We start from the raw sequence: 17,119 nt of genomic DNA on the forward strand, positions 1-17,119 counted from the left end.
GATTTTTCTGCACGTTTCCTTTGTGAGAGAAAACAATTTCCACTCAGCTATCTGTCTAAGACAGGCATCCCCAGCTGTTTTGGGACTACAGCTCCCATCATCCCTACCTAACAGGACCAGTGGTCAGGGATGATGGGAATTGTAGTCCCAAAACAACTGGAGGGCCGAGTTTGGGGATGCCTGGTCTAAGGGAGCAATCCTAAACTCTCTGGAAGGGTGGCATTGGGTTCATTGGATCCTACAGGTCTCCCTCACATAGGAGGAGCATGCAAGTTCAGGCCAATGGTCCAGCGAGTCCAGCTTCCTATTCTCACAGATACCCAGATGCCTATGGGAAACCTGCAAGCAGGACAGGAACACAAGAGCCCTCCTCCCCTCTTGTGCTTCCTGCAACTGGTATTCAAGAAGCATTCCTGCCTCCAACTGTGGAGGCAGAGGATAACCATCATAGCTAGTAAGCATGGATAGCCACCTCCTCCATGAATGAGCAGAGGGAGATCTCTGTGCAAAGGAGGAATGTCAGGAATGCCCTGGTGTGGTGGCAGCAAGCTCCACTGCTGTTCTGCAGGTAGAAACACCGCCCATGATGGAACCTGAAATGGTGTCTTCCCAGGGCACGTTGGGGAAGGCGATGACTCACAGAAATCTACACATCCTTGTTCCCCAGACCAACTGCAAGAGCTACACCAGCCCTGGAGCTGACATAGTTTTTTTTTCCCCTGTTGCAGTTAGTGGAAGGGACATACAGTGGTACCTCGGGTGAAGTACTTAATTTGTTCTGGAGGTCTGTTCTTAACCTGAAGCACCACTTTAGCTAATGGGGCCTCCCACTGCACCGGCATCGTGCAATTTCTGTTCTCATCCTGAAGCAAAGTTCTTAACCCGAGGTAATATTTCTGGGTTAGCGGAGTCTGTAACCTGAAGCGCATGTAACCTGAAGCGTATGTAACCTGAGGTACCACTGTACTGTATTTTTGAAAACCTGACTGCAGCAGGAAAAAGAAGAAATGCTACTCGCCTCACAACGTGGTAGTTTCTCCACCATGCAGAAACTCTCAGGCTTTAAAAATAATTCAAATTTATTTTAACACAAAATTAAAAACATTTGCATTATTGGTTCTTAAAAGCCTGAGAAAAATGATGTTTTTGCTTGGCAGCTAAATGATAGCAATGAGGGTACCAGGCAAGCCTCCTTAGGAAGGACATTTCAAAAGCAAGGCGCTAACGCTGAAAAGTTTCTCTTGTTATCACCCGACCCCAGGCATCCTGAGAAAGACCACAGGGTGGTGATCTCAGTGGACTAGCCAAATTGATGCAGGAGAAGGTGACCTAAGAGGTATTTAAAAACCGTGTGGGGTTTTAGGGGTGATGACCCAGCTCTGACACAGACTCTGGGCTGAGCAACTGGATTAATGGTACAGATAATACTGATTCAGGAATCTATCTTTGCTTTGTTTGTATATATATATTTATTTTCATCTTGCATTTTAGTCTGATGTACTGCATACAGTTATTTTAATGGTTGTTTTAGAAAATATGGGGGGGAATGAAGTGGGGGAGATCACAACTGTTTATACATTTTATTCCTAGTCCCCGTGATCTCTTTGAGTCACTTGTATCGAGTGACCTACCAAATGCTGTCATCATCAGAGCCAAGTGATCTTTTTCAATCATGGTTGCATCTCTTGACTCATGAACTAGTCGGAGGGTGTTTATTCTTCCAATCAATTTAACAACATCTGGCAGATTATATAAGGCGAGAGGATGTTCTTTATAAACCGTCATGGACAACATGTTTCTCTGTTTTTTGCAGCCATCCAATTTTCTCTGATTTCCCTCTCTTGCTCTCTAATAGCTGACATCCTTCCACACCCTGCCCCCAAAGATAAAAGCAGGATTGTTGCATCTACGAAAGTGACATCAGCATTTTGGAGTGCTCCCTTTCGACAATTAATTCAACTCATTCATCCTTCAGTTGGCTGGATCCCAAAGCTATCTGGGAGAAAATGACTGAGGATGACAAAACAAACACTATCCAAAACAGCTATATCTATAACTCATTTAAGGGCTATATTTTTAATGGGAAGCTTCAATCTACAAAGCAGTCCAGATCTATTGTTGTATGTTGTGTCCCAAGTATCCTTTCCCCATGATTCTGTCTTGCAATTCTGATAAAAAAAATACTTTGATTGGTTTCTTTCATAAACGATGATAACATGCTCCTCAACATATAGGGCTTGCATGCAAATCATGCACATGATGGAATCTTCTGGGGTGAAGGGTGCTCTAAAAAGAGAAATGGTAAATAAATAAATAACTGCAAACACAATAGGATACATGCAGCTTTCGCAATAAGAACAAATACACACTGGTGACTCGTGTCCACAATGCTGAGAGATGCACAGCACAGCATGTGCATGCATGTTGCCAACCCAGACAGCATGCATGATGAAAACATGCATGGCAAAAGCAATTAAGTTCTGCTCTCTCCATGCCATCAACGCTGCCTAACATAGGCATTGGGCCAGCACAGCCTGCTGTCAGTGCCACTGTTATCACTACATTGGCACGGTGTAAAGTTTCTGTTCCTGTGCCTTTTGCCTGCATCCCCATCGCAGCCAGGAACTGTAACTCAACCACAGGATTGCTCTGCTAGTGAACCTTATTCATGGGTCTGCCGCAGCTCAGAAGGCAGAGTAGGGAACTCCATGATGGCAGGTGCCTCACAGAAGGAAGAAGATGAATGAGAAACTTGGCAAATGGAAGCACTTCCCTTTGGCTATGCTGTTTCCTTTCCTGATTCCGCCTCCTCCTCCTCGGCTCTTGCATCCTAGTGCGGGGGTGTTTGCAGCCGAAGGAAAGTAACGCCAGTTGGAGTCTTGGAAGGAGCCTCCCCACCCTGATGCACAAATGCTCCTGTACTAGTTCCCGCTGTGCAAATAACAGGGCAGAAGAGCACATATGGCATGTGTGAAGAAGATAAAACTCTGAATTCAAGCCACTGCTGTTATTAGAGCACTGCAAGGTACTCTGGGGAAATTGCATTGTTTTCCTTTGGTGTGCAAATGGTAACATGCAATTTATTAATTATTATTATTATTACCATCGTTATTATCAACAAGAGCAGTAGCAGAAATTGCTATAGCCAGCATTAATAATAGTAGCAATAATAATAATAATAATAATAATAATAATAATAATAATAATAATAATAAGGCTTTAAAATGGGATTAGACCAATCCATGGAGATGACTACCAATGGCTGTGAGTCATGATGGCTAGATGTTGCATCCAGTGTCAGAGCAAGGATGCCTCTGAATGCCGGTTGTGGGGCTCATGAATGGGAGAGTGCTGTTGCACTCCTACCCTGCCTGTGAGCTTCTGATAGGCATCTAGTTGGCATCTGTCAGAGCAGAATGCTTGATAGGCCTTTGCTCTGATTCATGAGGGCTTCCTAGGTTCTTCTCTTCCCCCAAGGGCTCTAGCATAAAAGCAACCTCAGTGACCTTGGACCCGTCAGTATCTAACTATCTAACCCAGAGTTGTTAAAAGAATAAAAAAGGGGCAATCATTTAGGAGGAGGAGATTGGTCTAAGAGGAGGATGCCTTGGAGTCTGATGAGCGAACAACCCTTACTGGTAACGGCAGCATAGGAGGGGGATAAACTGGAGCAGGGCTGGTGGCTGTTAGTCCTTCCCTGACAAGTTATCTTCCCTGACATCTGCACCACACACTTAAAAGCACACAACTTCCCCCCAAAGAATCCAGTGAACATAGGAAGCTGCCTTATATTGAGTCAGGTAATTGGTTCATCCAGCGCAGTACTGTCTGCACTAGGCTTTCTCAACCTGTAGGTCCCCAGATGTTGTTGAACTACAACTCCCATCACCCCTAGCTAGCAAGGCCAGAGCTCAGGGATGATGGGAGTTGTAGTCCAACAACATCTGGGGACCCACAGGTTGAGAACCGCTGGTCTACACTGATAGGTTATCTCCCGCTTGGACTACTGCAATGCGCTCTACGTGGGGCTACCTTTGAAGGTGACCCGGAAACTACAACTAATCCAGAATGCAGCAGCCAGACTGGTGACTGGGAGCGGCCGCCGAGACCATATAACACCAGTCTTGAAAGACCTACATTGGCTCCCAGTACGTTTCCGAGCACAATTCAAAGTGTTGGTGCTGACCTTTAAAGCCCTAAACGGTCCAGTATACCTGAAGGAGCGTCTCCACCTCCATCGTTCTACCCGGACACTGAGGTCCAGCACCGAGGGCCTTCTGGCGGTTCCCTCACTGCGAGAAGCCAAGTTACAGGGAACCAGGCAGAGGGCCTTCTCGGTAGTGGCGCCCTCCCTGTGGAACGCCCTCCCACCAGATGTCAAAGAGAACAACAACTACCAGACTTTTAGAAGACATCTGAAGGCAGCCCTGTTTAGGGAAGCTTTTAATGTTTGATGTAACATAGTATTTTAATATTCTTTTGGAAGCCGCCCAGAGTGGCTGGGGAAACCCAGCCAGATGGGCGGGGTATAAATAATAAATTATTATTATTATTAGGCCAAGGATGTCCAGGATTCCAGACGGGGTTCTCTCCCTGCCCTCCTTGGAGATGCCAGGATTGAAAATTGGAACCCTCTGCACGCCAAGCAGATGCTTTGCCACTGAGCTACAGCCTTTCCCTGGACTCTGTGGGAACTGTAGTTTCATAGAATCATAGAGTTGGAAGAGACCACAAGGGCCATCGAGTCCAACCCCCTGCCAAGCAGGAAACACCATCAGAGCACTCCTGACATATGGTTGTCAAGCCTCTGCTTAAAGACCGCCAAAAAAGGAGACTCCACCACACTCCTTGGCAGCAAATTCCACTGTCAAACAGCTCTTACTGTCAGGAAGTTCTTCCTAATGTTTAGGTGGAATCTTCTTTCTTGTAGTTTGGATCCATTGCTCCGTGTCCGCTTCTCTGGAGCAGCAGAAAACAACCTTTCTCCCTCCTCTATGTGACATCCTTTTCTATATTTGAACATGGCTATCATATCACCCCTTAACCTCCTCTTCTCCAGGCTAAACATGCCCAGCTCCCTTAGCCGTTCCTCATAAGGCATCGTTTCCAGGCCTTTGACCATTTTGGTTGCCCTCCTCTGGACACGTTCCAGTTTGTCAGTGTCCTTCTTGAACTGTGGTGCCCAGAACTGGACACAGTACTCCAGGTGAGGTCTGACCAGAGCAGAATACAGTGGCACTATTACTTCCCTTGATCTAGATGCTATACTCCTATTGATGCAGCCCAGAATTGCATTGGCTTTTTTAGCTGCCGCTAAAATATTCTGTTAAGGGTGCTGGTAGTATTAGCTTTGTGAGCTGGGAGGGGGGGACATTCCCAGGTAGTCACCGTGTGCTTTAAATGTGCATTGGGTGTGCTTTCGAATGGTTGGTGTGGATCCACCCTTACACAGTTATCAGCTCTCTTACCTACTTTACAGACTGACAGAAGCAGAGAAAGCAGATGGAAATTTAATTTTCATTATTTTAAAAGAGGCTTCTGGTTTGTGTCCAGCTTGATCAGAGTGGAAAGGCTTGCTGGCATGCTGAGCGCAAAGCAAGGAACTCTTTGTACCCACCAGCGTGCCCAAACGCTTTGTTCCCAAAGCTGAGACAACAGATCTGCTATGAAATAGAGCCTTCGGTTGGAAAGCCTTCCCTGGCTATTGGACACGCAGATGAGCAACGCTACCAGCATCAAGCACATGTCTTGATCCAGTAGCCCAGTGCGTTCTTGACATGAGAGGGAACGGCTGCTTGACCTAACTTGGGCTTGACTTGGGACATCCAAGCACAGAATATTAGCCCAATCCTAATATAGCGGACACCTGGCTCCACATCCAAAAAGGAGACGAGCCAAAGTCTCAAATTGGTGGGTGTTTACTTCTATTTGTGTAAACGGAACCAGAAGTAAGAACGTGTTTCCTGCACAGAAAGGGAGAAGGAAGTCTGGGTACATTCGTGGAGCTGCCGCCGCAAAATAGCCCAAGCTGTCTCTCTCCAGAGAGATGCAGAAATATTCAATGAGTTCACTCTCTGGCACTGCCTAGACTCCCATGGCGGCTCTCCAACCTTGTCCTGAGGCAAGGTGAAGTCACTCTTTCTGGCAGAGAGTTTTACGGCCAGAAAACTCCAGGCAAAGTTTGTCCCAAAGATGTTGCCTTGTGACCATAGCTCAGTATTACGCAGGATGTCCCAGGTTCAAAACCTGATCTCTCCAGGTAGGGCCAGGACTGTCCCCTGCCTGAAACCCTGGAAAGCTGCTGCCAGTCAGTGAAAACTATACTGAGATATCTGGGACAATGGTCTGACTCAGAATAAGGCAGCTGCCTATGGACCTCTCCCCAGTGGTGCGTGTCAGGTGTGCATGCAGGAGCCAGGCCCTGTGACCAATAGGACTTTGCAGGACTGGGGCCTTCCTAAGTTTGTTCTGAAGAGGCAAGGCGCGGCCTCACAGGTGAGGCCAATTGGTAACTCACAGCACCTGGTGGCAAGAGCTGGGAAGGGATATAAGGTCAGCATTTCCCTTTGGCTCTTTGCCACAGCAACACGCTTCCTGCCTTGCTGTGTTTGGCTTCTTGCTTCCTGATCCTTGAACCTCGGCTTCTTGACTCCTTGCTTCCTGACCCTCGGACCCTTGGACCCTTGGCTTCTTGACTCCCAGCTCTCTGACCCTTGGACTCTTGGCTTCCTGACTCCTGGACCCCTGTTCCTGCTCCCACCCCGCCATCTTGCCCCCAGTCCTGATGTCCCCTGCCGGAACTTCAATCACCCGTGAACCGGACCATGGCAGTGGGGGTGGCAGCAGCAGTGTCGGAGAGAAGGGTTTCCTAGCAAATGCATTCTTTCCAGATAGGAGAACAAGCAGACCTAGGAGAACTATAGTGTGGGATGTCCACAGATGCACTTTCAACTTCAGGGCCACTACTGCAAGGATTCTGTTTCTTTGTTGATTTAAAGCCGCAAGAGCATATGCTAATCTATCACTTAAAAGGCACTGATTGCAAATATGTCTCCAAACAGTGTTGGTCTGGAGCAGCTTTTTCTTGGTGACAATTGCCATATTGGGCAAATGAAAGCCGCTCTGGAAAAGGAGCCACTCTAGGATCCTTGCGCAGTGCCATCTGCAAGGTACTCTCTCTAAACCTTGCAAGCTGTTACCGGAGAAATTGGCAGCCAACGAGGCCGGCATGCCACATGAGTAGGCAAGAGGGTAAAGGCAGCTGAATTAAGGCCTCTCTTTGAGCACAAACAACTATATTAGTCTGCTTGGTATTTACACGCTATCTTTCATCCAAATTGATTTCATGGTGGTTTACAACAAGATCAAAGAACAAGCACAAAGTAAAAATGGAACACGCTAGGGGTCCTGCTTACCAAACACAATGTGTTCCCTGGAAATTGTTCGTCAGGCAAGCGTTCACATAAAGAGTCTAGGATTTTCATTGATTTCTATGGGGGCATTTTCAATCCGGGATTTTTCTGATTTATCGCCCCACTTTTTCAATGGCTTCTTCCTGGAACAGTGACAGGCAACTAGCCAAGGAGAGACAAAGGAAAAACCTGATTTGTCTGATGTCTCCTGCTCTGTGATTTGTCCAATCTCTCCTGCCCTCTGATTCTTCTGATCTTGCTTCCTCCCTCCTTGCCTGGTTTCTGCCCCCAAATGGCTGCCACCAACCAGCGAAGCACAAACAAACAAGAATTAAAGAGGTGAGTGAAATGCAGGCTGTTCAGATATCTGTAGAATGTATAGTGAGGTTTGGGCATAATTCTTTGTTTGGATAAGTGAATTTTCACATAGCAAGCAGGTAGATATCAGGACCTGCATGTACTCGCCAATTATGAACCCCTATATTCTGATGTAGCTTCACAGCACCACCTGAAGTGTCTAGGATTTCACACCTCCTATAGTGAACTCTAAATACATAAGGCAGCTCCTACTCAGCCCTTGGGAAGCTCTCTATTTTGTATCTCAGGTTCCACAGTAACATGATGACTCTGTAATCAACTTTCGAGAAATGCAAGGACTCTTGGGTCTTCATGCAACTATCCCCCACTTTATGTGTCATGATCACATAATAAACATTTTCCCTTCTGCAGGTAGAAATTAACTATTTTATGAATGTAGCATTCCAGGTTAGATTGGAAAAACCCATGCCCATGCAAAATATCGAGGAAGCACTGATAATGCACCTGGTCCAAGGCACAGCCTAGGCTGTGGATCCATTCTTCCTCTACTTCAGGAAGGAGGGGGGAAAGTTCATGGCCACAGCTGCCCATAATCTACCATCTAAGAGTCCACCAGGTTGATAGAAAGCCAGCCAATGCAGGGAAAGGCAACCTGATATTGTTGGTTTCCAACTCCCATCATCCTGACCAGTGGTCACTGGTGCCCCATCCCTGGTCTAATCCTTTTTGAAGAAAGGTGGTACATATGGCAAATTAGAGGTTGGAACGAGTATATACAGTACTGTGAGTTCCCTTTAACATACACTGCTTTCTCTGATTTTCAATAAAGAGATGGGACATTAAAAAGTTATCCCAGAAAATGCACCCTCCCCCTCCCCCTCCCCCTTTCATATTATGTGGGTGCTCCACATGTGAAAATTGTGGAAAGTGTAAACTGGGAACTGTTGGGATACTTCTGCCTAGAAGGGAAAATAAACCAAATGTGGATTGAAGAAATGAAAAGAGTTTCACAATAGTGAAAGGATGGTCTCTAAACCCAGAGATTGGCTGGGGGATTATGAAGGCATCTGGGGGCAATTTATAGAAGATTATGTACATGACACATAGTGGCACAGTGACAGGGGAATGGAAGGCGAGGGAAATAACCCATGGTGCTTTCACAATCCCTGGCTGAGCCCCTTCTGTCCTCTGTGCTCTCACATGCTTCAGATCCATTCTACTACCATCCCTTCCCAAATAGAATCAACCTTGGCATTTCCACCTCTGATCAGTCTAGAGCTGATGGCCAGCAAAGAACGTCTGTTACGGAGCCTGAAAGGATAATGAAAGCTCTGCCTCAGATGCTAAGATTCTGACCTGCTCAAATTCACACAAACAAGCCCTCGCTTTCTGTCGGCAAGGGCCAAGTGCATGTGAAACCTGACAGGACTCTGCAGCATCTTTTATCTTCCTCGGATACTGACATTTATAATTTGATATTTATAAACTGATTAAAACTCATGTGGAAGATTTCTTCACCCAAGGCCCCATCTGCACACTTTTATATGTTTAAATCAGCATCACACCACTTGAAACAGTCATGGCTTCCCTGCAAAGAATACTGGGAACTGTAGTCTGTTCAGGATCCTGCGTGTTGTGAGGGGTCCCCCTCACAGAGGTACAATTTCCAGAGTGGTGCAACAATTAATACCTCTTTCTAGGGAACTCTGGTAATTGTGGTTCTGAGAGGGGTTTTTTTTTGGGGGGAGGCTCTTAGCAACTCTCAGCATCTTTAATAAACTCCCAGGATTATTTAGGGAAAGCCGTGACTGTTTAAAAGTGGTATGATGGTGCTTTAGATTTATAGTGCAGATGGGGCCTAGGCGAAAGGTACAGGAAACAGCATCCAATTGCGGGGGTACTCGGGAAGCAACTACAGGGGAGGGCTCAAATAGTGGGACAGCTGCCCAGAAATCCTCTATAATCACTCTGGAGGTGGCAAGGGATGACATTTGCCCATTTAAGTGGGCCTGGATTTAATGACTGAACAATCGTAAGATTTCCCCTTTCCCATCAGTGGCTCAGACTAGGAAATCTTTCCAGACAAAGGACCCAGCTATCCTATATGTCTGTCCCCCGTGTCAGTTATTCACGTAAACGGTAAGAATGATAAATAAACACCAAAGCTGGCAGGTTTTTATGAAGAGCAAGTGAATGGGGGAGCTATAAAGGAGAGAGACAGGAATGGTTGAGGATACAGTACCAGGAGGATTCAGCAGAAATAATGAGCTGAATATGGACAAAGGAAAAATGTGTTGGGAGGCCAAATATCTGGAAGAAAGAAAAAATCCTGACAGTGAGGACTACTAGACTGTGAACTAATTTCCCGAGGGAAATGGTGGGGGATCCATAGCCCGAGTCATTTCAACTGGATGAGACAAAGAACGGGAGAATTAAGAAAGTGGAGGGCAGTTTTGAAGTGATTGGACCTGGGGAGGTCATGGCGGGGGACCGAGCAGGGAGCATGCGAGCTCAACTGCTTGATGATGTAAAAGCTCCTTTCAGTCGCAATTTCCTTTATTCTGAAATGAAATAATATGCCTCATTCAAGGGCCAGTTGAGAACGGGCTGCCAAACCTGCAGCTGCAAAAGTGCTCATCCCTCCAGGGACAGGTTGAAATGCTAATATGATGCTTACTGATCAAGCCCCAGTATTGTGTGTTCTGCAATAGGGTCTTCTGCTTCATGCTGATTGATAGCAGCCTCAGTCGAAATAAATGCAAACCTGCTCCAGAAATCAGGAGATTGTCCTGTGTTTTCAAAGCACACCGTGGAGCCCAGCAGGTGAGTCTGGAATTAGAAGAAGGAAAGAGCTGGGACCTTCCTAGACACCCACGACACCTCCCCCAAAATTGCAATCCTCAAGTGCCAGAAAACAAATGAATTAGGAAATCGCCCCTCTTGCTTAGTCTAGGACAGCTATGAGGCAGTCGTGCCATAGTGAAAGTTTGTGTGATATATAAGATTTGGCTGCCTACCATTGAGAAGAAAGAAACCAGCAAGTCTAGGATTTTAATGAAGCTGCTGTTCTATGATAAAAAGCTTCTGGAACATTCATAGCACAGCATACAGTATTGAGTGAAAATGTCATCTTAGGGCCCAAAAACATAGGAGAACTGCAGGGCTGGGCTTCTAAATGTGAGAAAGCATGAATCACCTGAAAAATGGTTGCTGGGTAATGTAAAATAAGCAGCAGCAACTACAAGGCATGTGGGAAGCTGAATCCTCCCTCTGCCTGCCACTGCACCCTGTGCATTTGTCCTCAACAACCCCCTCCCAGATGTTTTTCTTCCAGCTCTGCTCATTTTTGGTATCTGTTAAGTTCTTCAATATAAGGCAGGGTTACTCACTTTTGTAGGCTCAGAAGAAGAGGCCGTTTATCCTCAAATAGGTTAACCTACAACTGTATTGGAAAGTGAATGTAGCCACCATAACAAGCTAAAGCGTGGAGTCCTCGCTCTAACCGATAATAACTGGAGACAAAGCTTAACTTAGCTGCCCAGAGTGGCTGGAGAAGCCCAGCCAGATGGGTGGGGTATAAATAATAAATTATTATTAAATTATTATTACTCTACCATGACCCATTAATATAGTCTTAGAGCCTGGCTGAGGAGAAATTGCCTTGAGTGACAGACTACAAAGGGAATTATGGCAAAGGAGGTAGCAATGGGATAAGGGATCATCATCCCCAAGAATGGCCCTACTGTTAGGCAGAGTGAGGTGACTGCCTCATGCGGCAAATGCTGGAACAGATAAGAGCAAGCAGTATTGAAGTAAGATTCAACTGCAGATCCCAGCAGCACTTCAGTCAGTGGCAGGGACGCGGACTTATAAAAAATATTGGGGGGGCCCAGGAAAGCTCATGAATAATAAATAAGCTCATGAATATGCAAATAAAGTGGCGCCGCCTCCTCGTGAGCGAATAGGGGAGGGCGTGCTGCGCCTATTAATCAGCTCCGGAGCGGAAATTGGGTGGAGCTTTTGCTCGGGAGGGAGGGCAGGAGGCATGCAGCCCGACCCTGTGCATTTTGGGCTGGGGGAGGGGCGGCGATGGCGCTCTGCTGGAGGGGCGCCGGAGATTATTGGGGGGGCTGAGCCCCCCCAAACGAATTTTTGAGGGGGCTCGGGCCCCCTCAAGCCCCATGGAGTCGGCGCCTATGGTCAGTGGCATATACAAGTCAACAGTGTTTTCCACAGTCAAGTCATGAATATGCATGTGCACATTGCCCCATAATAAAATGTCAGGATACACAGTGCAACATTAGGTGCTGTTTGTTGTCTCTGACATAGGGCCAGTTCCATCATAATGCCTAATCATGATCTGCAAAGGGCAACCACAGTTTGTCATGATATCCAGATTGATAAACTATGGTTTGCAATCAGGCACCAAACCCAGATCTGAAAATATGGATTAAAGCTGGTCTTGAGTTGTTTGGGTGCGCATGTTTCGCCAACCTAGATTTAATATGTGGAAAGGGAAGCCGTTATCTGACCACCGTGCCAGGTGCGCAGGGCCTCATTTACTAGGCTAGGATCAGATTGTGGAAGAAGTGAAGGAATGAAAAGGAATAATAGGAGCCCTTTATGTTTTGTCTGTTTCCTGCAGCAAGACTCAAGCTGGCAGTCAGTAGCAACTGCCTTCTGTTCCTTGTGTGGTATTGGTTTACCTTATCTTGGCACTCTGGCCTGAATGCTGCCTTCCTTGCAGAAAGAGCTTCTTTTTTTAAAGGGAGAAACCGCTTTGGACACTGTCAAAGTAGTGTCCACCCTAAAGCAAAAAAAAATATGTTTTTGAATTGTTCATCAGATCTGCTCTTCTAGTTTTTAGATGTTCTTGTTTTTCAGTGTTAGAGGAGAGTGCAAAATATGGTCTGAAGCTCAACATCAAAAAAAAACTAAGATCATGGCCACTGGTCCCATCACATCCTGGCAAATAGAAGGGGAAGAAATGGAGGCAGTGAGAGATTTTGCCTTCTTGGGCTCCATGATCACTGCAGGTGGTGACAGCAGTCACGAAATTAAAAGACGCCTGCTTCTTGGGAGAAAGGCGATGGCAAACCTAGACAGGATCTTAAAAAGCAGAGACATCACCTTGCCGACAAAAATCCGTAAAGTTAAAGCTATGGTTTTCCCAGTAGTGATGTATGGAAGGGAGAGCTGGACCATAAAGAAGGCTGATCACCAAAGAATTGATGCTTTTGAATTATGGTGCTAGAGGAGACTCTTGAGAGTCCCATGGACTGCAAGAAGATCAAACCTATCCATTCTTAAGGAAATCAGCCCTGAGTGCTCACTGGAAGGACAGATCCTGATGCCGAGGCTCCAATACTTTGGCCACCTCATGAGAAGAAATGACTCACTGGAAAAGACCTTGATGTTGGGAAAGATAGAGGGCACAAGGAGAAGGGGATGACAGAGGACAAGATGGTTGGATAGTGTTCTCGAAGCTACCAGCATGAGTTTGACTAAACTGCAGGAGGCAGTGGAAGACAGGAGTGCCTGGCGTGCTCTGGTCCAGGGGGTCACGAAGAGTCAGACACTACTAAACGACTAAATGACTAAACAACAACAACAAGCATTACTTTTACTACTTGGTTGGTTGTTGCTCTGATCTCCTTTGGGAGGAAGAGCATGGTGTAAATTCAAGTAACACTTGAATTTGAATGCAGAAGGTCCTAGGGTCAATCCCCAGCATCTCCAGGTGAGACCAGGAGAGAACCTTGCCTGAAACCTTGAAGAGAAGAGCTGGGCAAGCCAAAGCAGACAAGTGCTGAGCTACATGGACCAGTGGTCTGACTTAGTATATAGCATTTTCCTATGTACGAATGTTATGTTGGATGCAACATGGTTTGACCATGAAATTCAGCTACCTGAAAACCTTAGCTTTTACTTTGAAAAATTGGTTCAATTCTCATTTTAAGACACATGTAGCTAATATGCACTTTCTGAAGCAATATCTGAACCAAAACAAAGCCATCCTTCAGAATTTGCCCTTCCCCGAACTTTGCAATCCAGTTCTCTAGCAAAAAAAAAAAAAAAAAAAGGAGGTACAAAAACACATATATTCAGGTGTGCATAAAAATGCACTTATTAGCGGACTAACATACAAAAATGCATTTTATTGGGGGAAATTGCTCTGCAAAAATGTGTATATTAGGATAAATTTTATACATATACAGAGAGAGAGAGAAAGAAATTCTCAGATGGTGGTGAATTCTCAGAAGGACTTTTTAAAAAATTGGAAAAATGAGAAACTAAGAGAAACCAAAGTTGACAGATTTGGCTTTTCCTATTTGTGATACACAAAGAAAGCTGCCTGATACAGTGAAGCCGATTCAGAATGTGCCATTTTAGAAGCCAGGTTTAAAGTAAACTTGATCTTTCTTCTCTTCCTCTCCCACCTTATCCTTCTGCTTGCTCACATGTCCATACCTGTGCTGTTCATCTTCATGTCAGCATTTTGCAGACTATGGTTTGTTACACCCCTACCCTCCTTCCTGAATTTTTGCCTCAAGTTGTTCCTTCCTAGCGGCCTCTGTTCTGCTTTTGGTGCTCCTGCAGTCCAGTTTCAAGGCCTCTGAAATATTCACATTGCAAAACCTCTGTCGCATTAAAATCAACAATCAGCTGGAAGTCATCCTTCTTTCATTATATTTGGCAATTGAATCTGGAGCGTCTAAAAAGGCCTCCACCCTGCAGCTGTATCTCATCAGTGATCCTGCTTAAATGCAAGGAGTTGGCCGGGACAGCAAATGTTCCCCAACTGCAACCTGTTTCCAAGTGACATCTCAGAAGCATTTTTAGAAACAACTTTCTGTGTCGCTCCGCAGCAGGGGTGTCTGGAAAATGTGCTGCTTTGATTCTGAAGTACATCTGATGTGCTTCCCCAGCTGATTAAATGGACTGGTTCATGCACACATGTGATTCTCGAGTCGCAACACACTACTGTGTTACCGAGTTTCAACATTTGCATGTAAGAATCATCACAGAGCAAACACAACACAGGCAGAACATTTCCATAGGCTCACATACACATCTGAGTTCATGTATTTAATTTTGCACATTGTTCACTGCCATTATAGTGGCACAGAAGTACTTTTATAAATAAATGAAAGAGCTAGGTAAAGGTAAAGGGACCCCTGACCTTTAGGTCCAGTTGTAACCAACTCTGGGGTTGCGGCCCTCATCTTGCTTTATTGGCCGAGGGAGCCAGCATACAGCTTCTGGGTCATGTGGCCAGCTTCTGGCAAACCAGAGCAGCGCACAGAAACACCGTTTACCTTCCCGCCAGAGTGGTACCTATTTATCTACTTGCACTTTGATGTGCTTTCGAACTGCTAGGTTGGCAGGAGCAGGGACCGAGCAATGGGAGCTCACCCCATCACGGGGATTCGAACTGCTCACCTTCTGATCAGCAAGTCCTAGGCTCTGTGGTTTAACCCACAACGCCACCTGCGTCCCTAATGAAAGAGCTATGTCAGCATAAAACCTGGTATTTGTAGTCTTCTCCCATTGGCTCTAATGGGAGAAAACAAGGAAGGAAATAGCTCCTCCAGCTCCACTTTTTGTGTGTGTTTGGCCCCCTTCCCTTCCTGAATTCTAGGTGGCTTGGTGCTGCAGAGCAATTGCCAGCAGACCAGAGGCGGAGCTCTGTGCCCGCACATCCCCAGCCATAAGATTGTTCTGCAAGCAATCAAGTAATATATGTATTTGTGCGGGGTGGCATGAACTGAGCACTGAATAAATAATCGACTTTCATAACACCTCAGACGGTGCTTTTCAAGGACGTCGGCTCACACATTCAATTATGAATCATCAAGTGTAGGATAATCAGTTAAGAAGAAGAAAAAAGTGTGAATATGCACTTGTGAGCCAAGCCTGATGATTATGTCACCGAGTAATGAGAAACCGAACAGTGTACATATGTGTATAATCCCTGCTCTGGGATAAATATTGTTAAGGGTGGGAGAGAAATACCATACATGCTATTTGAGGGGAGGGTTTAAATCAACCTCCATCTCAATGTGGAGCAACGGTGAATGTACAAAGCGTTCCTTGCCATTTGTTAATGAAGGTGAAACTGAGTAGGAATATCAAGCATGCATTAATTGGCACAATGTCAATGTTGCTTATTAACCTCAACAAAGGAATGACTCAGTATTTATGTCAGTTTATCATATAATGTTCATTACAACACATGTAGACGTGCAAGACTCAGTACTTCCTTTTGTCTGAATCGTCCACCATTCAGCTTCATTGAGTTACAGCTTCAAGCATTATGTATATGTCTCTTGCACCATACAGCGGATACATGTACAGTGGTCCCTTGATTCTCAAATGCCTTGGTACTCAAACAACTTGGAACCCAAACACTGCAAACCGGTTTGCGAACTTTTTTCAGAAGCCAAACGTGATCCGTTTTGAATGTTACACTTCCGATTTGAGTGCCACACTTCCGTTTTGAGTGTTACACTGAGGTCTATCTGTTTTTGCTGTTTATTTTGCATTTTTGTTTTTGCAGCTCTTTTTTGTTGTTGTTTATGACTGTGTGGAACCCAGTTCAGCTACTGATTGTGTGACTGCAGTACATTGTTTATTACTTTCATTTTATGGATCAATGGCCTCGTTAGATAGTAAGGTTCATGTTAAATTGGTTGTTTTTAAAAGTCTGGAAAAGATTAATTCATTTTGCATTACTTTCTATGGGAAAGCATGCCTTGGTTTTTGGAACGTTTTGGTTTTGGAACGGACTTCCGGAATGGATTAATTTTGAGAACCAAGGTGCCACTGTACACCTCTGTTGTGTCATTTTAAACAAAAAGCACCTTAAGAAGACAAAATGGAAGTGACAGATACTGTGATTGTAATGTGAGAGGCCCTTGTGACACTTAGAGAAGAATCACAGCGCCCTGGAAGAAACAGAAGCAGTAGGAGATACTAGGTGAAATGCGCATAACGTGACAATACTGGTTCTTGGGTCTGTGGGGCTCTGGGACAAGCTGTCCTTAGTGAACTCTGTTTTTCTCGGTGTTGTCACAACAGCCAATTCACTTGCCTTCTCCTTGAGCACATTTGTCACAGCTGCCCAGAGGGAAGGTAAAAAGGTAAAGGACCCCTGCCTGACAGTTAAGTCCAGTTGCGAAAGACTCTGGGGTTGCAGCGCTCATCTCGCTTTATTGGCCGAGGGAGTGGTGTACAGCTTCCAGGTCATGTGGCCAGCATGACTAAGCCGCTTCTGGAGAAACCAGAGCAGCGCACGGAAATGCTGTTTACCTTCCCGCCGTAGTGGTACCTATTTATCTACTTGCACTTTGACGTGCTTTCGAACTGCTAGGTTGGCAGGAGCAGGG

General features: G+C 45.6%; 1 long non-coding RNA gene across 1 annotated transcript; it reads right to left on the bottom strand.

The window, feature by feature from the left end:
• Nucleotides 1-76: 76 nt before the first annotated feature.
• On the bottom strand, nucleotides 77-14,814 carry LOC310689709. Its single transcript, XR_014517607.1, has 3 exons — nucleotides 14,192-14,814; nucleotides 7,416-7,708; nucleotides 77-2,286 (listed from the first exon to the last, which is right to left on the bottom strand). It is a non-coding gene; the product is annotated as an uncharacterized lncRNA (long non-coding RNA).
• Nucleotides 14,815-17,119: the final 2,305 nt, after the last annotated feature.

The sequence above is a fragment of the Podarcis liolepis genome (assembly GCF_965112155.1).
Source record: "Podarcis liolepis genome assembly, chromosome: 12".
NCBI lineage: Eukaryota > Metazoa > Chordata > Lepidosauria > Squamata > Lacertidae > Podarcis > Podarcis liolepis.